The sequence below is a fragment of the Zea mays genome, chromosome 5, assembly GCF_902167145.1.
Source record: "Zea mays cultivar B73 chromosome 5, Zm-B73-REFERENCE-NAM-5.0, whole genome shotgun sequence".
Classification (NCBI taxonomy): Eukaryota; Viridiplantae; Streptophyta; class Magnoliopsida; order Poales; family Poaceae; genus Zea; species Zea mays.
In genome coordinates, this window is record NC_050100.1 from 176,686,031 (window position 1) to 176,709,339 (window position 23,309).

Here is a 23,309-nt window from a genome sequence, read left to right on the forward strand (position 1 = left end):
ACCATTCTTTCAGGTTGTTCCAAATGGATGTGAAGAGCGCTTTCCTCAACGGGCCAATCAAGGAGGAGGTGTACGTGGAGCAACCCCCTGGCTTCGAGGATGAACGGTACCCCGACCACGTGTGTAAGCTCTCTAAGGCGCTCTATGGACTTAAGCAAGCCCCAAGAGCATGGTATGAATGCCTTAGAGACTTTTTAATTGCTAATGCTTTCAAGGTTGGGAAAGCCGATCCAACTCTTTTTACTAAGACTTGCAATGGTGATCTTTTTGTGTGCCAAATTTATGTCGACGACATAATATTTGGTTCTACTAACCAAAAGTCTTGTGAAGAGTTTAGCAGGGTGATGACGCAGAAATTCGAGATGTCGATGATGGGCGAGTTGACCTACTTCCTTGGGTTCCATGTGAAGCAACTCAAGGACGGCACCTTCATCTCCCAAACGAAGTACACGCAAGATCTGCTAAAGCGGTTTGGGATGAAGGACGCCAAGCCCGCAAAGACTCCGATGGGGACCGACGGACACACCGACCTCAACAAAGGAGGTAAGTACGTTGATCAAAAAGCATACCGGTCAATGATAGGGTCTTTACTTTATTTATGTGCTAGTAGACCGGATATTATGCTTAGCGTATGCATGTGTGCTAGGTTTCAATCCGATCCTAAGGAGTGTCACTTAGTGGCGGTGAAGCGAATTCTTAGATATTTGGTTGCTACGCCCTGCTTCGGGCTCTGGTATCCAAAGGGGTCTACTTTTGACTTGGTTGGATACTCAGATTCCGACTATGCTGGATGTAAGGTCGATAGGAAGAGTACATCAGGGACGTGCCAATTCTTAGGAAGGTCCCTGGTGTCGTGGAACTCTAAGAAACAAACCTCCGTTGCCCTATCCACCGCTGAGGCCGAGTATGTTGCCGCAGGACAGTGTTGCGCACAGCTACTTTGGATGAGGCAAACCCTTCGAGACTTTGGCTACAATCTGAGCAAAGTCCCACTCCTATGTGACAATGAGAGTGCTATCCGCATGGCAGAAAATCCTGTTGAACACAGCCGCACAAAGCACATTGACATCCGGCATCACTTTTTGAGAGACCACCAGCAAAAGGGGGATATCGAAGTGTTTCATGTTAGCACCGAGAACCAGCTAGCCGATATCTTTACCAAGCCTCTAGATGAGAAGACCTTTTGCAGGCTGCGTAGTGAGCTCAATATCTTAGATTCGCGGAACTTGGATTGAAATGTAGCATACATGTGTTTATGCTTTTGATCATGATTCTGCATTTTGTTGCTTATTGTGGTGCTCAAGTTGTACAAACACTCCCTGGACCTCACAAGTCCTGTTTGCAAGTGATGCACATATTTAGGGGGAGCTGTGCTACAACTTGACCCTTTGAGACTAACCATGTACTTGAGTTTGGTTGTTTTAGTCTCCAAGGATAATTAAAAGGGAAAAAGGTGGACTTGGAGAAGGCAAGACTTCCACTGCACTCCGATGAAAAGAGTAACTCTTCCAAGTTCATCTTTAAACTCTTATTGCCTATTTGCTCTTAATTGAAGATTTTGGTGAGGCAATGAGGTTAAAGGGCCAAGATTGATCCCGTTTTGGTGCTTGATGCCAAAGGGGGAGAAAATAAAGGCCAAAGCAATAAATGGATCAGCTACCACTTGAGAAACTTTGAAAACAGTAGGATAGAGCTTTTGGTTTGTCAAAACTCTTGCATTGTCTCTTTTGTCAAAAGTTGGCCTCTTGTGGGGAGAAGTGTTGATTATGGGAAAAAGGGGGAGTTTTTGGAATCTTGAATCAATTTTCTTTGGAAAACCTCTCTTTATGTCTCTACAAGTGGATTTGACTTAGAGATAGGATTCTGAGTTTGATTTGCAAAAACAAACCAAGTGGTGGCAAAGGATGATCCATATATGCCAAATTGAATCAAAATAAATTTGAGTTTTTATTTGAAGTGATATTGCACTTGTTCTAGTTGCTTTATGTTGTGTTAGCATAAATCACCAAAAAGGGGGAGATTGAAAGGGAAATGTGCCCTTGGGCCATTTCTAAGTATTTTGGTGATTGAGTGCCAACACAAGTGCTTAAATGTGAATCTATGCCCATGGATGAACAAAGTGCAAATCAAGAGTAAAGGTATGTTTCTAAGCCTTAGTACATTGGTTTTGTGTACTAATATACTTGTCTAAGTGTTAGAAACAGAAAGAAGAAGAAAAGAAAAGAGGTGAAAAAGGCCTGGCTGTGTACAGCCAAGGCTCAGCTCTGTCTAGCACACCGGACTGTCCGGTGGTGCACCGGACAGTGTCCGGTGCGCCAGGCTGGCTCGAGCGAAGTGGCCGCTCTCGGGAATTCGCTGACGACGTACGACTAAAATTCACCGGACTGTCCGGTGTGCACCGGACTGTCCGGTGAGCCAACGGTCGGCCGGGCCAACGGTCGGCCGCACGATCTGCGCGGGACACGTGGCCGAGCCAACGGTCGGAAGGGGGCACCGGACTGTCCGGTGTGCACCGGACATGTTCGGTGCGCCAACGGCTCCCAGATCTGCAACGGTCGGCTGCGTTATTTTAGGAAGGAGATCGGGCACCGGACAGTGTCCGGTGTGCACCGGACTGTCCGGTGCGCCCGATGACAGAAGGCAAGATCAGCCTTCCAGAATTGCTCTCAACGGCTCCTAGCTGCCTTGGGGCTATAAAAGGGACCCCTAGGCGCATGGAGGAGTACACCAAGCAACCTTAGAGCATTCTTGATCATCCACACTCAGTCTTTGCGCATTCGTTTGTCATTCTCAGTGTTTCGAGCTCCGTTCTAGTGAGAACTTTGAGATAGTCTTTTGAGCTCGATTCTTGGTCGTGTGTGTGCGCATTTTGCTGTGGATTTGTGTGTGTTGCTTCCCTCCCTTACTCCGTATTTCTTTGTGAATCTCAAGTGTAAGGGCGAGAGGCTCCAAGTTGTGGAGATTCCTCGCAAACGGGATATTGAAAGGCAAAGCAAAACACCGTGGTATTCAAGTTGGTCTCTGGACCGCTTGAGAGGGGTTGATTGCAACCCTCGTCCGTTGGGACGCCACAACGTGGAGTAGGCAAGCGTTGGTCTTGGCCGAACCACGGGATAACCACTGTGTCATCTCTGTGTTTGATCTCTTGTGGTATTGTGTTTTGTTGAGACTCCTCTCTAGCCACTTGGCGATTATTGTACTAACACTTAACAAGTTTTTGTGGCTATAAGTTTAAGTTTCACAGGATCACCTATTCACCCCCCCTCTAGGTGCTCTCAACTGGCGAAGGCATCGAGCGAAGGGTGGCGTCTTTGTCTTCGCCCCAATAGGGGTTATATATCGCAAGTGTGAGCTCACAAAAGGTCATAGCTCAACAAGTCGTGGGGAATAATGTGCATTAACTCACCAAAGGTGAGAATTCATGTGGTGTATAAGGCTGATCAACAATAGGGGTTAAAGTTGAGCATTGCTTTTAATAAGTTGGTCAAATTTTATTAGTAATTACAATTACTAGATGTAAGTAAATAACAAACCATAATAGAAATAATAGAACAAAAATTAATGATAAATCCCATGCAATGCAAATAACAAATTGAATTTAGTTCCATAATTTAATCTGCGAGAGTCCTGAGCTGCTCATGACCACGAGCACGGCTAGTATACCAGTTTTACACTCTGCAGAGGTTGTACCCTGTACCCACAAGTCATGTTACCTATCTGCCACGGGGTTGTACGGGTCCCATACACCTCTACCAAGGAAGCGAGGCAGGGTAACACTACGAGACCTTTACAAAGTTCCACTAGCTTCAGAAAACCCGCTACAGTTTATAGGAAGAACAATACAGGAATCCCCCGTTTGACCATCATCCCAGCAAAATCAACCCAGGAACCTCCCTACACGCCTACTCTCCTACTCCCCTTGCCCCTATCGGGTAAGGTAGTCCTCCACTAGCTTTTCTAGTTAGTCAACCAAGGGCGTCCCATTCCACCCTTATGGTGGCACGTGTTTCTCAAGTTAAGCTCCATGTTCCAATTAAAAATAATGATCTTGACATGAATAATAAATAAATTAATAGTATAATTGGAACATGAACTTAATGTAATATTAAACCCAAAACCATATAGAGCAATAGCAAAAACTACCCAAATAGTTTAGATATGAACAAGGTAATAAGATAAGCAGACTAGGGTGACCTATTGGGTCTCATCAAAATTAAGCCTATACATGGATAAGTGGTAATAAAGAATATTATTGGGTAATAAAAGTGGTCAAAGGCACAACTTACCTTCAATGAGCTCCTGATCAGCAACTTCTACCTGCTGAACATCGGGATCCTCGGCCACTAGCTCTTCTACTCGTTACAATACAAACAAGCATGGTATAAAAGTAGAAATTAACATCACACCAAACATGTATACAAAATACATATTAATAATCTACACATTATAATAAGATCATAGGAAAAAGAATCATTAATTTTGGAGTTATGGATTTTAAGCTATGAATTTCTGAAGGTTTTATGTATTCGATACAAGATTAATTAGGAGATAAATTTTAATACAATTTTAATGTCAAAACAGAGACACTATGTGATAAACAATATTATTACAAAATTATAGGAACTGGAATGGATAAATTTAGACTAAGTATGAATTTTCTAGGGGTTAAACAAGTTCTAGTAATTATTTTTACATTTAAAATCAATTTCTATATCATTTTCTTAGATTTTCTATCTTCTTGGACTGCGCACCAAAAACTGTGAAGCGCAGGGGTCTCTGTGTAAAACCATCCAAGACACGGAGCACCACTACCGCAAGATCGCGGGTTACTTCCCTAAAAGCCCTATTTGCTAATTAAACCGGCCGAAAGGGTATCGCGGAAACCTGGCCGTTCGATCAGAACCTGACGGGTGCGATTAGACGTAGTGTTATGCGAATCGGTACACAATGATAACCACCAGATCGGTAACCGATGGTGCCGATCACATCTTATTTCATAACTGCGCTGATCCGTCCGATCGCTGATCAACAGTGCAGATCAGAGGACCAAAGCGATATCCAACCAACTAATCTAGGCATTTCATCCCGATATGGACGGCATAGGAGCCATACTCCCCACGACGCCCAACACGGCGGCGCCGCCAGCCAGTGCAGCGACGCCATGGCCGGAGTGTAGCCAATCGGCGTCTGTGTGCACTATCAATTGAGCTAAGCTCGCTACGCAACGAGAATAACAATCCGAACATACTAATTAGGCTCTCACCGACGATAGTGGCAGAGGTGAAGTTGCCCACGAAGTCGTGCGTTCCCTACGGTGGTCCTCCACCACCGATGAGAAATTCACGTGCCTTAGAATGCTCCCAACCCTTCCCGTGGTCCCAATCGGTTCCGCACTGAGTTGCCGAAGCCCCTCAATGCCGCGGCCCGAGCACAGGAGCGCTCAATCGAGGTCTCCTCGACGACGGCACTCAGATCTTTCTTTTTCTCTCTCTCGGCGTCGATGGTGAAAGGGAAGAGGGGAAGGAGAGGCTCGGCCTTGTTATCTAACATGGGAGAGGCGGTCGACGGGCGACGCGAGAGTCACGGTGAGGTGGGTTGGTCAGCTGGAATCGCGAAGTCCATGCAGCTCGCCCATGTCGCGCTCATATCGGGAGGTGGGTGACGCACCTGGGTGGGCAGACCCACACGTCGGCGTAACAAGTGCGCAGTGCGGACGTGCGACCGACCACCTGGGCCCGCTGCCAGCGAGAACGTGAGACAACGCCGTTCAGTTGGATCTGACGGGTGGGGCCAGATGCCAGCGCGTCCACGCCACTAGGCTGCGTAGAGGTGGGATTAGGTGGGCCAAAAGGTGAAGTCTGGCCCATTAAGCGTTTTTCCTTTTTCTTTTATATTTTCCTTTTCTTTTCCTTTTAATTTTTAAATTCATAATTTAAATTCTCATTCAAATTCAAACTCCTTGGTAAATTTTCTCATTAAATGTTCATCTTAGACATGGCATGGGTGAATTTATTTATTTTTAGTATTTATTTTGTGATATCTAGTGCTTTGCTTTCTCCCATTTCTAGGATTCCAAATTTAGGTTTAATGCCCATCTCAACTTTAGTATATTTCTTTTATCATTATCTACATGACTGAATGCACATACAAATAAACCACAACATGATGCATGAATTATTTTATGTGTCACTAATTAGTTGCTCAATTTAAATGTGAGTTTTCTCATGTACTAATAGAATTTCACACAAAATAAAGAAGCCAACTCTATCTTTATTATTTACACTTTTGGTATTACAAATCCTACCCCCTTAAGAAGAATCTCGTCCTCGAGATTTAGGACGTACTAGAGAAAAGATGGGGAAATTCTATTCGAAGCTCTTCTTTTCTCTCCCAAGTAGCTTCATCTTCTCCATGGTGACTCCATTGCACTTTGCACATCCTTATCACCTTATTTCTTGTAACCCAAGTCAAGATATCAAGAATCTTGATAGGATATTCTGTATAAGTCAAATCACCCTGAACACTGAGTCCTTCCATTGGTAACTGTTCCTCAGGGACACGTAGACACTTCTTAAGTTGAGACACGAGGAATACATCATGCACATCAGATAGATGATCAGGTAGCTCGAGTTGATATGCCATCTCCCCAACTCGCCTAAAGATTCTGAAGGGTCCAATAAAGCGAGGGGATAATTTGCCCTTAACTTTGAATCTCCTCATTCCACGAAGTGGTGACACCTTGAGATACACATGATCACCTTCCTTAAAACTCCAGTGGTCTTCTTCGATTATCAGTATAGCTCTTTTGCCTGGTCTGTGCTACCCTCAAGTTCTCCCAGATTATACGAACTTGTTCTTCTGCCTCTTGAATAAGTTCAGGCCCAAAAAACTATCTTTCTCCAGCCTGATCCCAGTATAGAGGAGTCCTGCACTTCCTGCCATATAAAGCTTCAAATGGTGACATCTTCATACTGGCCTGGTAACTATTATTATAAAAGAACTCAGCATATGGTAGACTCTTGTCCCAACTACCTCCATGCTGAAGGGCACAAGCTCTCAACATATCTTCCAGTACTTGATTAGTCCTTTCAGTCCGGCCATCAGTCTGAGGGTGATAGGCCAAACAGAAGCTCAACTTTGTATCCATATTCTCATGAAAGCTTTTCCAAAATCTGGAGGTAAACTGTGAGCCTCTATCTGAAACCGTCTTCTTTGGTACACCGTGTAAACACACAATCCGAGCCATATATAACTGCCAACTGAGATCCCTTGTAAGTAGTCTTGATCTCAATGAAGTGAGCCACTTTGGTCAGTCTATCCACAATCACCCATATGGAATCATACCCTTTTGGGGTGCGAGGTAGCCCGACAATGAAGTCCATACCAATCTCTTCCCACTTCCATTCGGGTATCTTTAATGGGTGCAATAGTCCAGTTGGTCTTTGATGTTCAGCTTTGACTCTTTGGCACACATCACACATAGCCACGTGTGCAGCCACATCTCTTTTCAGCCCATACCACCAGTACTTCTGCTTCAAATCGTGACACATCTTAGTGCTACCAGGATGAATAGAGTAATCAGAATCATGGGGTTCCTTCAATATAGTATCACGAAGGCTGTCAATCTCCGAAACACATATCTGGTTCTTGAACCATATCGTGCCTTGTTCATCCTCCATGAATTTTAGGCCTCTACCTTCAGTAATCAGATCTTTGATCTCTTGTATTTTAGCATCACCAATCTGACCCTTGCGGATTTCTTGTTCCAAGGTAGGTTCCACCTTAATAGTGACTCCTTCAGTGTGTGCAACTATACCCAGGTTGAGTCTTCTAAAATCTTCAACAAGCTCATTGGGTAACTGGGCAACAATGGCTGAATGGATGTGCTCCTTTCGACTCAAGGCATCTGCAACCAGATTCGCCTTGTCCGGATGATATTGAATCTCCAAGTCATAGTCATTGATAAGCTCCAACCAACGATGTTGCCTAAGGTTGAGATCCTTCTGAGTGAATATATATTTCAAACTTTTGTGATTGGTGTACACTTGGCACTTGGTTCCCATAATATAATGTCTCCATATCTTGAGCGCATGCACTATGGCTGCCAGTTCTAAGTCATGAGTGGGATAGTTCAACTCATGTTTCCGCAACTGACGAGACGCATAGGCAATCATGTGTCCTTCTTACATAAGAACACATCCCAAGCCTTGGCTGCACGCATCACAATAGATATCAAATCCCTTTTGTAGATCTGGCATAACCAATACTGGAGCAACCATCAATTTAAACCTCAGTTGATTGAAACTCTCTTGGCATTCCTAGGTCCATTTGAACTCCTTGCCCTTCTCTAACAGTGAGGTCATAGGCTTAACAATCTTGGAGAACCCTTCAATGAATTGTCGGTAATAGCCTGCAAGTCCCAAGAAACTCTGGACCTCTATGACTGAACTTGGTATCTTCCAACCAACTATCACCGTTACTTTAGACGAATCGACTGAAATTCCACCCTTGGATATGATGTGTCCAAGGAATGGCACTTCGTCAATCCAGAACTCGCACTTGCTGAACTTGGCATAAAGTTGATTATCTTGTAGCTTCTATAGCACCAATTGTAGATGTTCCTCATGATCACTATCACTCTTAGAATAAATTAGAATATTATCGATGAATACGCAACGAATCTGTCAAGATACTCCATGAACACCTTATTCATCAGATTCATAAAATAGGCTGGTGCATTAGTTAGTCCAAATGACATAACTGTGAATTCATATAAACCATATTGGGTTGAGAAAGCCGTCTTGGGAATATCAGATGGCCTAATCTTCATTTGGTGATAACCCGATCAGAGATCAATCTTCGAGAATACCCTAGCACCTCTCATTTGATCAAATAAATCTTCAATGCGGGGTAACAGATATTTGTTCTTCATAGTAACATCATTAAGGGATCTATAATCCACACACATCCTCTGTGATCCATCCTTCTTCTGTACAAACAGAACCAGTGCTCCCCAAGGTGAGGAACTCGGACGAATGTACCCAGCCTCATGTAATTCTGTTAACGGCTTCTTAAGTTCCTTTAGTTCTTCTACGGACATCCTGTATGGCCTTTTTGAAATAGGAGCGGTCCCAGGTAAGAGATCAATCACAAACTCAACTTCCATATTTGGTGGCATCCCGGGTAACTCCTCTGGAAAGACATTAGGGAAATCCCTAACCACACAGATGTTGTTGCCTACAAACATCCCATCTACTAAAAATACAGCAGGTCTGGTAGAGGCAGTTACAGTAATTTCAACTTCAAACCTTTCTCCTTTAGAGCTAGTGAGTTCTACAGTACCCCTAGCACAATGTATAACGATATTTGCCTTCCTTAACCATGACATACTAAGGATCAAATCTATACTTCTTTCCTCTAACACTATAGGGGTAGCCCAGAATTCTCTTCCCATAATTGTCAAAGTTAATCTGTGTGTCATATAGTTTGCTTCAACAGACCCTTTAGGTGTAATTACTACCTTTGGTGTTTTCATATTTTGCAGCGGTAACTCATTTGTGTTGGCATATCGAGCAGACATAAATGAATGTGTAGCACCATAATCAAATAATATTGCTGCATGAATTGCATTAATATAAAACATACCAATAGCGATGTCAGCTCCCTCAGCAGTAGTATCAGTGCTGACTTGATTAACCTTGGCAATAGTGAATCCCTTGCCAGATCCTGGAGTCTGCTGCTTGTTCTGAACGGGAGTAGTAGCAATCCTCTGCGAACAAACGTTAGCATAATACCCTGTCTTACCACACTTGTAGCATGTGGTGCCTGCACTCTGTCCTAAGAATTTCGCTGGGGTGCCAATGGGGGTAGCCTCACGAGTCGGTGGAGTCCCCTGTGGTGTGTACTAAGCTAGGCGCTGGCCTCCTCCAGTGTAAACCAGTGTACCCTAGGGTGGAACGTAGCGAGGGCTGTAGCATCCCAAAAATTCAAATCTTGAAAATTTCTCAAACTCGCTCTAAATTCAAAATGAATTTCAAATTTCATTTCAAAATGTTTGTTTGCGAGTTGATATCAACAAATAAAATATAGTGGTCTATATTCTCTCCAAAATCCTCCTCAAAATATCCTACAAATATTTCCCCAATGATCCCCTTCAAATTCTTTCCAGAAATACTGCCCAGATATTTCCCCAGTAACCCCCCCTCAATTTCTTTCCAGAAATACTGTCCAAATATTCCACCGATATATCTCCAAGTACTTTCCTCTTGAGAAATACCTTCAGAATCATTTTTCAAGTTCCTACAAATATTTTCTTCATAACTTTCCTCATGCCCATACGTATACGTATGCCTCTAGTGTCATACGGTGAGCTCTACAAGCTAATCTCACTTATACAAGACAAATCCATGCTAATCTCCCACTAATCCTCTCATCCTCCCACTAACCCTCTCATCCCTCCCCCTAACCCCCCACCATGGCTATAAATAGAGGGGCAAGGGCCTCCTCTCATCCCACCCAAGCCATTTCATGGCAACTCTCTCCACTCCCCCCACATGCCCACTCCACCTCCCACACAAACACACACTAGCATAAGGATCGTTCGGTCGTTCTTCGATCGTTCGTCCCCCTGTTCTTAGTTTGTTTATTCGTTCATCCGATCGTTCAATCGTTCGCCCGATCGTTCATGGTTCATTCGTCTATTCGTCCGTTCATTCGTCCAAATAATCTTTTTCCTGCCGTTATGCTGCCGAAATTCCGATTGTTCGTTCGTTCGATCATTCGATCGTTCATCGTTCGCTCATAGTTCCTATTCATCGTTCATCGTTCGTTCATAGTCCCTATTCATAGTTCTTCCAGATAATCTTCGTCCTACCGTTACGCTGCCGAAATTCCGATCGTTCGTTCGTCCGATCATTCGATCGTTCGTCCATAGTTCCTATTCATTGTTCATCGTTCGTTCATAGTTTCTATTCATCGTTCATCGTCCCTATTCATCGTTCTTCCAGATAATCTTTATCCTGCCGTTATGCTGCCGAAATTCCGATCGTTCGTTCGTCCGATCATTCGATCGTTCGTCCGTTCGTTCATAATTCCTATTCATCGTTCATCGTTCGTTCATCATCACTATCCATCGTTCATCGTTCGTTCATACAAACTATTCACCATCACTATTTATCATTACTATTCATCGTTACTATTCACCATCATTACTATTCACCGACAATATTCATCATCGTTATTATTCATCGATGATATCTATGGTAACTTTTCCGCCATCACTATTCATCGTTACTATTCATCGATCATCCGATCACCCCAAATTTCAACTACTCATCCATCATGCTGTCCAGTCCACCTATGACCAGCCAGACCCATGTTCTAGTCATACGAACTCCGGTGACTGTGATTTTCCTTCCAGTAGGGAACTTCCCATCTGGCCACCCATCCCATGTTTCTCCAAGTTGAGCATGCTTTACTTTGAGATTCCTTCGAACCAGGCTTCCAAACTCAGATTCCAATAATTCTTGTTCTAATTTTTTATCGAATTATTCCCTATCCAACCATGTCATCCCTTAAGCATGGTTCATATTCCAGAAAACTCCCAAAATACTCTTGTCCCATATTCTGCCTATAACTCTCCTGTTCATACTAAGTCAGACGATTCATTCGTCACTATTCTCACCCACAGTGAACTTCACTGTGCTACACCACATACACTCAGCTATAAATACACCCAGCTACCCTCTCCCTCTCCACACACACTCAACACCCTCAGCCAAGGCAAACACCCCACCCACTCAGTTACTCCGCTCTACCGGCTACACGCATAGTGTCGCTTCGCCTCCAGTCCACCCTCCTGATAAGCACCTCCGCTCCACCACCAGTAATATCACAAAACCACATGACACAAATTCTACTCAAGACTAACACCTCTGGTGTTACTGCAACTAAAACTTGAGCATGGCATCATAAACATTGACATTGCATATGTTTGACACACCTAGAGTGCATTTACTAGGTAAAAATTTCAAACAAGTTGTATTTTGCAAATAGAACCCTAGAGAGGGCACCTAACCCTAAAGGGGGATTAAAGGGGTAAAACATAACCCAAATTGAGAAAACCTAAAAGCTTTAGGGGAAAAGTCATGAAATTATCCCAAGAATAAAGGTGAATTACATTTATACCCCTGAAGTACCAAAAACCCTAATTGGACCCCTGGAAAACCCTAAAACCAAACCCTAGGGGCTCATGTGCAAAATTAGTCCACTTTTGGACTAAAGTGCAAAAACCAAGTTAAATAAGTATCTTGAGTCATTTGGGTCACTCATATGTGAATTTGCAAGCTAAACCCTAAGTTTTGGGTCTATTTGCAAAAATCACTTCTTATGTCCCAAATGGCTTAAGTCTGAATTGCAGAGATTTTGCTCAACTTTTGAGTCTTGTAGCTTTTAAACTATAGGGTTTTTGCCCTAGGTCACCACACCAAAATTGTAGCCCAATCATAGGAGAACAACTTTGCTTAAGAGTGCGAGCATAGTTGTTAAGTAAGTATTTGAGATAAATGAGCCTGAAGTTGGACTGTCAGACTGCTTGAAATCTGAAATTCAGATTAACAGTGGAATGGCATGGAATTAGGGCTCGGATTTAAACATGATCCAGTGCAAGTTTGAGCGTGATTCCCATAACAAATTTGTAGCTGGAATGTAGCACTACAACTTTGATGTAGAGACTTGGGGATGTTTTCATAGAAAATTGGGAGGAATCTGGCCCTAAATCTTGGCTGTCAGACACACTGAATAAGCATCGCCATGGTACAGTGTCTGGACAGATCAGATCAACCGCTCCCCTCGCCGCCGACGACCTCGCGCTAGGATCATCACCGCCATTGAGATTCGCACTCACTGGTAACCGGATAACATCACGGGGAGAGGGAATCTTCGCCGCCGGTGAGCTGGACTCCACTCCGGTGACCCCCCGTGCTTTCCCTCTACCCTGCGGCTTGATGGTAGGATGTTTTCCCTCTACCCGCCGGTGGGATGTTTTCGAAAATAAAACTTGATGGTGGATCTGTCAAAGGCCTTGATGGGTTCAACATCCAGAAAAGATGTACCTCTGCTAGGTACCAAGTTTTGGGTTTTGAAATGATTAAGCTGAGACCGGGCGGGTGACTTGCACGAGAAGAGAGACTCGGTTTAGTGTCTCCGTCTGAGTCGATTAAGGACCGTGTCGATGTAGGCTTGATGACCGAGGACCCTTTAACTGGTCACATGCCTCGTCATGGGTAAGCCTTGCCTCGGGCAGACTAAGGCTAGAATAAGATAACACGAAATGGGCGTGGAGCGGTGGCGAGAGTAGCGTGTACCCTCCGTGGCAAGAGGCTGGACGGTGGTGTATCTGTGCTCTCGGTTTGCGTGAACCTGATCTAGTCTTAAGAACCCCGGTGGCGGGTTGACATATGCAAGGGTTAAGTGGTACATATGTCATGTGATTGGAGATCCTCAGCTGAGTATAATCGATTCGGATCGTCGTACCTTCGCGGTTATGAAGACTTGGTCACTGACTTACACGTAGCAATCCAGTGGAGATGAATGAAGGCTTAAGAACTTGGCTAGTTCAGAATAAGTGTTTGAACTAGGTTAGAAAGAACTCTAGATGTAGGTAAATTTACCTAACTTGACAATAAAACTGGATTTTTAAGGATCCACTTTAGTAAGCATTTATGCAACAACAGAGTCTTTGATCTTGAGATACCTTACCTTGGCTCCTTTATAACCAGCATACCCTTGACATTCTTTTCTTTAGTCGGGTAAGACTTGCTGAATAATTCCATACTCAGGGTTTATTCCCTCGTTGTTTTTAGGTGAGGAAGCAGCAGATTTCTGTTGCTTCTGTACCAAGGTGGTTCCACATGAGGAAAAACAAGAGTGAAAATGCGGGAGGACATGGTCCTCCATAAGAAACTTTTATGTAAAGACTTTTCGGGAGGAGTTTTTTTCCTCCCTTGGTTATGTAATAATACTACTCAACACTCGTTTATAACCCTGGTCTGTAATAAGCAACTTGATCTTACTTTTAAAATAAATGTAAGTTTATGTAATCACTTCCGCTTTTCGATATCTCCGATGTTCTGTAATGTCTGCAAGACGGGTGAAACGTTCCTGGAAAGGTGAGAAAAGATACCGAACTTGTCAAGTGATTCAGGAACATCTACAGGGTTGTCTGATGTCTGTTGGACAAGGACAACTGTAGGTGGGCCTAATGACTTGGGAGGTTCCATCACAGCTGGTATCGGAGCGAAGCCCTTCTTTGCAGATATTATGAGACATCTTCAAAAGGATTTTCTAAAAACTCACCTAGAAAGATTTCTTCTATTCTTATCCCCCATATCTGAAGAATCTATATGAAAGACCAGATAGGAGGAGTGCAATGTATAGAAGGTATGAATCAACTAAGGTTGATTCTATAATTACACATGCATCATGCTAAGAAATATACTAATAAAATTTTCCCCCTAGAGAAATGCCGCCGCGCACGAGGAAGACCGCACGTAAGTCAACAAGCCCAATTGGAGTACCTCGTCACCAACTTGCCCCACGGGATGAGGATAGTAGTAGCGGAAGCAACGATCCAATTAGGGATCTCAAAGCCCGTGTGAATCAGCTTCAAATGGAACTGCAACGCAGGACCAGCATGTGGGTCGCGGATGGCGACAGGATAAACGAGTTGAGAAGTTACATCCGCCGTCTGCAGGATCAGCTTGCTGATCGGGATTTAGCGCTCGACTGGGCGGTACAGTCTCGTTCAGTGGCTTGGGCTAAGGCAGCAAAGGCTCGAGCTCGAGTCGACGAACTTAGCACTGCCATTGACAATCTACAGGCATATTGCAATACCCTACATGAGGAAGTCCATGTATTGTATTCGCAACTACATCCCAGTGCCCCTATGGATCCTGTCGGGTCGGAAGCCGGACCCTCGCACGTTGCGGGAGAAGCACTTGGTGGTGAGCTAGACCTTTTTAAGCCCCCTCCTTCTATGAGGCTGGTCGATGAATGGTCTCCCACACCTGACGACGAGGCTGCCAGGGGTAACCAGAAGCAGGAATAATGGTGTAGTAATAGAAATAGAAGTAGTGTATTGTAGGTTGTATTATTGTATAGTAGGTAATGCTATTGTATATTGGATAATGTATCCTATTGTAAAAATCGAGTCTATACATTACTCTTTTTGGTAATGTAAATTGGATGGTTTTGTCTTTGGCATATTATATTTGTTTTCAAATGTTTGTTGCCACAGATGCCGTCCAAGACCCGATCCCAGGACGCGGCTGGAACCTCCAGTGGGAGGGAATCTACCCCAAATCCACCTCCCGTTCCTCCCACACTAGCTGAGGCGATTGCCGCCTTAGTGAATGCGACCGCTGATAATACCCGTTTTCTGAGAGAGATGGCGGGTCAACAGTTTCAGCAACAAGGCGGGTGGGGTTATCAATAGGGCCCCCACGAAACTTCTTATTTGGACTTCTCAGAGACATGTCCACCCCTGTTTGTTAAAGCTGAAGACCCGTTAGAAGCCGACGAATGGATTCGGGTTATTGAGCAAAAATTTGGACTTCTGCGTTGTTCAGAGACCCAGAAGCCTTTATTTACAGCCCAACAACTACGTGGCCCTGCCAGCACCTGGTGGGGAAATTTTGTGGCCGTTCAACCGGCCAATCATCAAATAACCTGGGAAGAATTTAAAGTGGCCTTCCGCGAGCATTATATACCCGAAGGTGTTCTTCACATGAAGCAAGAAGAATTTATGAAGCTAAAGCAAGGAGGGGATACTGTTAATCAGTATCTCAATAAGTTCAATCATCTGTCGCAGTATGCAATCGATCAAGTGAACACTGATCTGAAAAAGAAGAATTGTTTTATGAGAGGTTTAAATGATCGACTGCAAAGAAAAATGGTAACCTGCATAGATCTTACTTATGGAAGAGCTGTCAATACAGCATTGGCGGTAGAAGCAAAGTATGCAGGTGTTGGAAAATCTAAGGGATTTGGAGGAGACAGGGCTAGTCAGGGCCCAGTGAAAAGGCAACGGTTTGTTCTCCGGCCTTCCAACCAGAATCGCTCTTTCTCTCGTCCACCCTCCTTCCCTTTTAAGCAACCAATAATTATTCGTCCCAATAATGCCCCCACTGCCCCAAGTCAGCCGGGTGCCCCAGGCACTCGATTCCCTGCTTTGCCCAGCTCCTCGACTGGATGTTTCAATTGTGGCAAGTCTGGGCATTTCATCAAAGATTGCCCCTATCCCAAGCAGAACCAGTCAAATAATCAGCAAGGATCTGGGAATTCATCTCAAGTCAAGGGAAATACTAAGGGCAAAAATATCAAGAAGACGGGACGCGTATATTATACACAAGTGGCCACTACACCGGACGGAGAGCCGATAATGATGGGTATGTTCCTCGTGGCCAATCATCCTGCAGTCATTCTCTTTGATTCTGGTGCTTCGCATACGTTCATTAGCAAGAAATTTGTGGAGCAACATTGCATTTCATGCCATGAGTCAAAAGAGGGGTTTAAAATTCACTCACCTAGGGGACAAATCTTTACTAGAGAAGTGGCCTATCAAGTGCCCGTATCATTGGCCAGACGGGACTTTCCTACCAATATGATCGTTCTGAAAGGCCAAGACATAGATGTCATTTTGGGTATGAATTGGTTGGCCAAGCATAAAGCAACACTCAACACTGATCAAAGAACCATCAGGTTGAGTCATAATCAAGAAGAAATTCTCTTGCCCATCCCCATTCCAAACAAAACTACTGGCAGAGTTTATGAAGTCATGGTACCGGAAATCAAGGATATTCCGGTAGTATGCGAGTTTCCCGATGTCTTTCCCGAGGATTTGCTGGGATTGCCACCTGAAAGGGATGTAGAGTTTGTAATTGAGTTGAAGCCTGGTACGACTCCCATTTCTCGAAGATCATACCGTATGCCTCCGAATGAGTTGGCAGAATTGAAGATTCAATTACAAGATCTGCTTGAGAAAGGATTCATCCGGCCGAGCTCGTCGCCATGGGGTTGTCCAGCCATATTCGTCAAGAAGAAGGATCAAACCTTACGAATGTGTGTGGATTATCGACCCCTAAATGAGGTCACTATCAAGAACAAGTACCCTCTTCTGAGGATTGACATTCTGTTTGATCAACTGACCGGGGCGAGGGTATTCTCCAAAATTGATCTCAGATCGGGCTATCATCAGATCCGTATTCGGCCCGAGGATATACCAAAAACCGCATTCACTACGCGGTATGGGTTGTTTGAATATCTAGTAATGTCTTTCGGGTTAACAAATGCTCCGGCCCACTTCACATATTTGATGAACTCGGTATTCATGCCCAAGCTAGACAAGTTTGTGGTGATCTTCATTGACGATATTTTAATATATTCAAAGAATGAGGAGGAGCATGCTCAACATTTACGGATCGTGTTAACGCGCCTGAGGGAACATCAGTTATATGCCAAGTTCAGCAAATGCGTGTTTTGGCTGGAGGAAATTCAGTTTCTGGGACATGTTCTATCTGCCAGAGGGATTGCGATAGATCCCAGCAAAGTCAAGGACATTTTGGAGTGGAAACCCCCGACCACTGTTCATCAAGTCCGAAGTTTCCTTGGACTGGCTGGATATTACCGCAGATTTATACCAGATTTTTCTAAGCTTGTGAAGCCAATCACAAGTTTATTGAAGAATGATATTAAATTCAATTGGTCTTCCAAGTGTAATGAAGCTTTTGAACAATTGAAGACATTATTAACCACTGCTCCTGTATTGGCTCAACCGGATATCACCAAACCCTTTGATGTATATTGTGATGCATCAGGCAGTGGGCTCAGCTGTGTATTAATGCAAGAAGGCCAAGTAATTGCATATGCTTCAAGGCAGTTGCGCCGACATGAGGAGCATTACCCAACTCATGATCTGGAGCTAGCTGCTATGGTTCATGCCCTGAAGATTTGGCGTCACTACCTGCTGGGAAATATCTGTCACATTTATATAGATCATAAAAGCTTGAAGTATATCTTCACCCAGTCAGAATTGAATATGAGACAAAGGCGATGGCTTGAGCTTATTAAGGACTATGAACTGGAAATTCATTATCACCCAGGCAAAGCCAATGTTGTGGCAGATGCACTGAGCCGTAAGGTTTCCTGCCACTGTCTTACGGTGAAGACCTCTGACAATACTTTATGTCAGGAGATGGAGAAGCTAAACCTGGGAATGTTCCAACAAGGAACCCTGAGTCAGCTAAAGCTTGAGTCAGTCCTCTTGCAAAGGATAATTGATGCTCAAAAGGATAATGAGGGTATGAAACACATTCGTGAGAAGATAAGGGCTGGAAAAGCCAAATGTTTCAAAGAAGATGATCAAGGCATTGTATGGTTTAATGACCGCATAGTGGTGCCAAAGAATGAAGAAGTCCGCCAGCAAATTCTTGATGAAGCGCATCTTAGTCGCTATTCTATTCATCCTGGAAGCACTAAGATGTACCAAGACTTGAAACAACATTATTGGTGGACAAAGATGAAGATCAAGATTGCACGCAATGTGGCTAGATGTGACACCTGCAGACGTGTCAAGGCCATACATTTGAAAGCTGCTGGTCCATTACAGTCTCTACCAATACCGGCATGGAAATGGGAAGACATAAGTATGGACTTCATTGTGGGATTGCCCAGGACTGCAAAAGGGTATGACTCTATCTGGGTTATTGTTGATCGACTTACAAAGATTGCTCACTTTCTGCCAGTCAAGACATATTACCCGGTTCTTACCTATGCAGAATTATACATTGCTCGCATTCTCAGTTTGCATGGTGTTCCAAAGACTATAGTGTCGGATCGTGGACCACAATTTGTATCCAAATTCTGAGAAGAACTTCATAAATCCCTGGGTACTAAGCTGCTCCACAGTTCAGCCTATCATCCCCAAACAAGTGGTCAGACTGAGAGGGTTAATCAAATACTCAAAGATATGCTGCGAGCATGTGTTCTGGACTTCTCACAGAAATGGGATGAATGTTTGCCTCTAGTGGAGTTTTCATATAACAATAGCTATCAGGAAAGTATCAAGATGGCACCCTTCAAAGCTTTATATGGACGACGTTGTCGCACTCCGCTAAATTGGTCTGAACCTGGAGAAAGATACTTCTTTAGGCCTGATATGGTGAAAGAGGCCGAAGAAAAGGTTCAGAAAATAATTCATAATATGAAGAAAGCCCAAGCTCGTCAAAAGGGTTATGCAGACAAACGGCGAATGCCCTTGTATTTTCTTGAAGGAGACTATGTCTACATGAAGGTTTCACCAATGAAGGGAGTATCGCGTTTCGGGGTTAAAGGGAAGCTTGCGCCCAGGTACATTGGCCCATTACCTGTACTTAAGCAATGTGGACCAGTGGCATATCAACTGCAGCTCCCCGAAACTTTGTCTGCTATACATAATGTGTTCCATGTGTCACAATTGAAGAAGTGTCTTCGGGTTCCCGATCAAACCATTAAAGTAACAGATGTTGTCCTTGAACCGGACTTGACATATTCTGAGCACCCTATTCGAATCTTGGATCAAAAGGACAGGGTTACCCGGAGAAAAACTCTCAAGTTCTATAAGATCCAGTGGAACCAACATTCTGAAGAAGAGGCTACGTGGGAAACTCAAGACTTTTTAGATAAGAATTTCCCCGGCTTTTTAGCCTCATGTAATTTGTAAAATGTGTTTTGTAAAATGTGTTTAGTTGTTATAATAAAGAGTGAACCCCACACCACCCCTGCCTTGTACCAAAAATAAGGAAATAAAAATGTGACACATTTCCTTTTCCATTACTCACCCTAGGACTTTTAATCTCGGGACGAGATTCTTTTATGGGGGGAAGAATGTAACACCTCTGGTGTTACTGCAACTAAAACTTGAGCATGGCATCATAAACATTGGCATTGCATATGTTTGACACACCTAGAGTGCATTTACTAGGTAAAAATTTCAAACAAGTTGTATTTTGCAAATAGAACCCTGGAGAGGGCACCTAACCCTAAAGGGGGATTAAAGGGGTAAAACATAACCCAAATTGAGAAAACCTAAAAGCTTTAGGGGAAAAGTCATGAAATGATCCCAAGAATAAAGGTGAATTACATTTATACCCCTGAAGTACCAAAAACCCGAATTGGACCCCTGGAAAACCCTAAAACCAAACCCTAGGGGCTCATGTGCAAAATTAGTCCACTTTTGGACTAAAGTGCAAAAACCAAGTTAAATAAGTATCTTGAGTCATTTGGGTCACTCATATGTGAATTTGCAAGCTAAACCCTAAGTTTTGGGTCTATTTGCAAAAATCACTTCTTATGTCCCAAATGGCTTAAGTCTAAATTGTAGAGATTTTGCTCAACTTTTGAGTCTTGTAGCTTTTAAACTATAGGGTTTTTGCCCTAGGTCACCACACCAAAATTGTAGCCCAATCATAGGAGAACAACTTTGCTTAAGAGTGCAAGCATAGTTGTTAAGTAAATATTTGAGATAAATGAGCCTGAAGTTGGAATGTCAGACTGCTTGAAATCTGAAATTCAGATTAACAGTGGAATGGAATGGAATTAGGGCTCGGATTTAAACATGATCCAATGCAAGTTTGAGCGTGATTCCCATAACAAATTTGTAGCTGGAATGTAGCACTACAACTTTGATGTAGAGACTTGGGGATGTTTCCATAGAAAATTGGGAGGAATCTGGCCCTAAATCTTGGCTGTCAGACACACTGAATAAGCATCACCATGGTACAGTGTCTGGACAGATCAGATCAACCGCTCCCCTCACCGCCGACGACCTCGCGCCAGGATCATCGCCGCCGTTGAGATTCGCACTCACTGGTAACCGGATAACATCACGGGGAGAGGGAATCTTCGCCGCCGGTGAGCTGGACTCCACTCCGGTGACCCCCCATGCTTTCCCTCTACCCTGCGGCTTGAGCCGATAAGCCCGCCGGTGAACCGCCGTTCTCCGGCCTTGCGCCACGTGTCCCAACCTCGCCACCGCATCGCCGTGACTCCCTCTAGCTTCCCGTCGACCACCAGAATTACTGCCACGACACTAAACACGTATTCACCGCACCAGCGTTCTTCCTCACCTCCGACCGCCGCGCGTTAGCACCCAAATTCTCGGTCACCGCTCGCTCTTCCTATAAATTGAGCCCTCCACCAGTTCCACAAGGTCATCCACTACCCAGCCACCAAGAATTGCTAGCAATCGATCACCAGTGTGCCCGAATTTCTTGTTTCCCCAAATCAAGCTTCCGCCACCGTTGAACCAAGCTCGCCGTGGCCAGCCCTCCACAGGTCTGCTCATACCCTCCCTGTTCCTGTTCTAGCATCTTTGCTTGCTGGTGATGCCTCTCGACCTATTTAATCGAACTAGACCGCCAGGGATCACCGGGAACGCACTCATCTGTCCGCCGCTCCCTCGGTTCACGTGGACTGAGCTTGATAGCTCACCAACTGTGCAATTAAGTTGGGGGAAATACTCTTTGGGTCTGGAATTTGGTTTAGTCCGAAGCTGGGCACCGGTCTTGGCCCCCTCCGGCTGGTCTAGCTCGTCGGAGTTGAGCTCTCCGTGCTGAGCGCCGTCGTGGACCAGTCGGGGTAGAGAAATAGAACCTCAGGGACCTCGGTGCAAGTTGTCAGTGACTGATATAAATAGTAACTGAACTCGTTCCTAGTTCGCCGGAACACCGAGGGTCTTTATGCAAAGTCACCAGGGCGCGGACGCACGCGCACGCGTTTTCCCTCTGGTGTTGGGCTGCCTGGGCTGAAATCGGCCCAGGAACTATTCATTCTTTATCTTTTTCTTTTTCCAGCAGAACTCCAACAATTATAGAAAATTGTAGAAAAATCCTAAAATTGTCAAACCAATTTTCCTAGACTTCTTATTTTCCATAGTATTTAATAAAAATAGTTTCATGATTTTTAGGTTAAATAAGAAATTGTAAGGCATTTAAAGTAGTTTAAGGTATTAGTTCTGGATTTTTAGAAAATAAATGGTAATTCCATAATTGCCCAAACTTTTTATATAAGCCCTACACATTATTTAGAAGCCTTGGGTAGAGTTTGGGTTGATTTGGACCTTGTTTGATAACTAGAACCCAAAAACCCCACCCCTGCTCTATGAACTCCTTTATTGACTCTAGAAACCCTAAGTTCTCAGAGTTACGTGAAGGAAAATTGTATTCAAGACCTTAGATAATAAGTTTTTATTATCTTTGCACTCTCATGAGCATTACATGGCATTCATTCTTATATACCTATATGTGATTATATTTAGAAAACGAAGAAGAAATCGAAGTGACCGAGGAGAAAACACCACCACCTTCGGAAACTCAGGCAGGGTCTTGTCTCTACTTTGACATCTGCGGGCCTGAGCCTGACTCACCTACTAACAAAGGCAAGCCCCGGTGCATTTGCTACCTCCTTGATGTTTTTAAACTTTTCTCACTTGCTTGATGCATTAGGTGATAGGAGTTGATTGCTAAAACAATTCCTGCATTACCATCCTTGAATTTGATTACCTTCCTTGATCACCTGCTTTACAAAAGATTTTGATGCTTAGCCTTGCTTTAGAAAAACAAAATGTTTTGTTTTACAAAATATGATGTGGCAAAAGTGGGTGGGATGTTTTCGAAAATAAAACTTGATGGTGGATCTGTCAAAGGCCTTGATGGGTTCAACATCCGAAAAATATGTACCTCTGCCAGGTACCAAGTTTTGGGTTTTGAAATGATTAAGCTGAGACCGGGCGGGTGACTTGCACGAGAAGAGAGTCTCGGTGTAGTGTCTCCGTCTGAGTCGATTAAGGACCGTGTCGATGTAGGCTTGATGACCGAGGACCCTTTAACTGGTCACATGCCTCGTCATGGGTAAGCCTTGCCTCGGGCAGACTAAGGCCAGAATAAGATAACACGAAATGGGCGTGGAGCGGTGGCGAGAGTAGCGTGTACCCTCCGTGGCAAGAGGCTGGACGGTGGTGTATCTATGCTCTCGGTTTGCATGAACCTGATCTAGTCTTAAGAACCCCGGTGGCGGGTTGACATATGCAAGGGTTAAGTGCTACATATGTCGTGTGATTGGAGATCCTCAGCTGAGTATAATCGATTCAGATCGCCGTACCTTCGCGGTTATGAAGACTTGGTCACTGACTTACACGTAGCAATCCAGTGGAGATGAATGAAGGCTTAAGAACTTGGCTAGTTCAGAATAAGTGTTTGAACTAGGTTAGAAAGAAC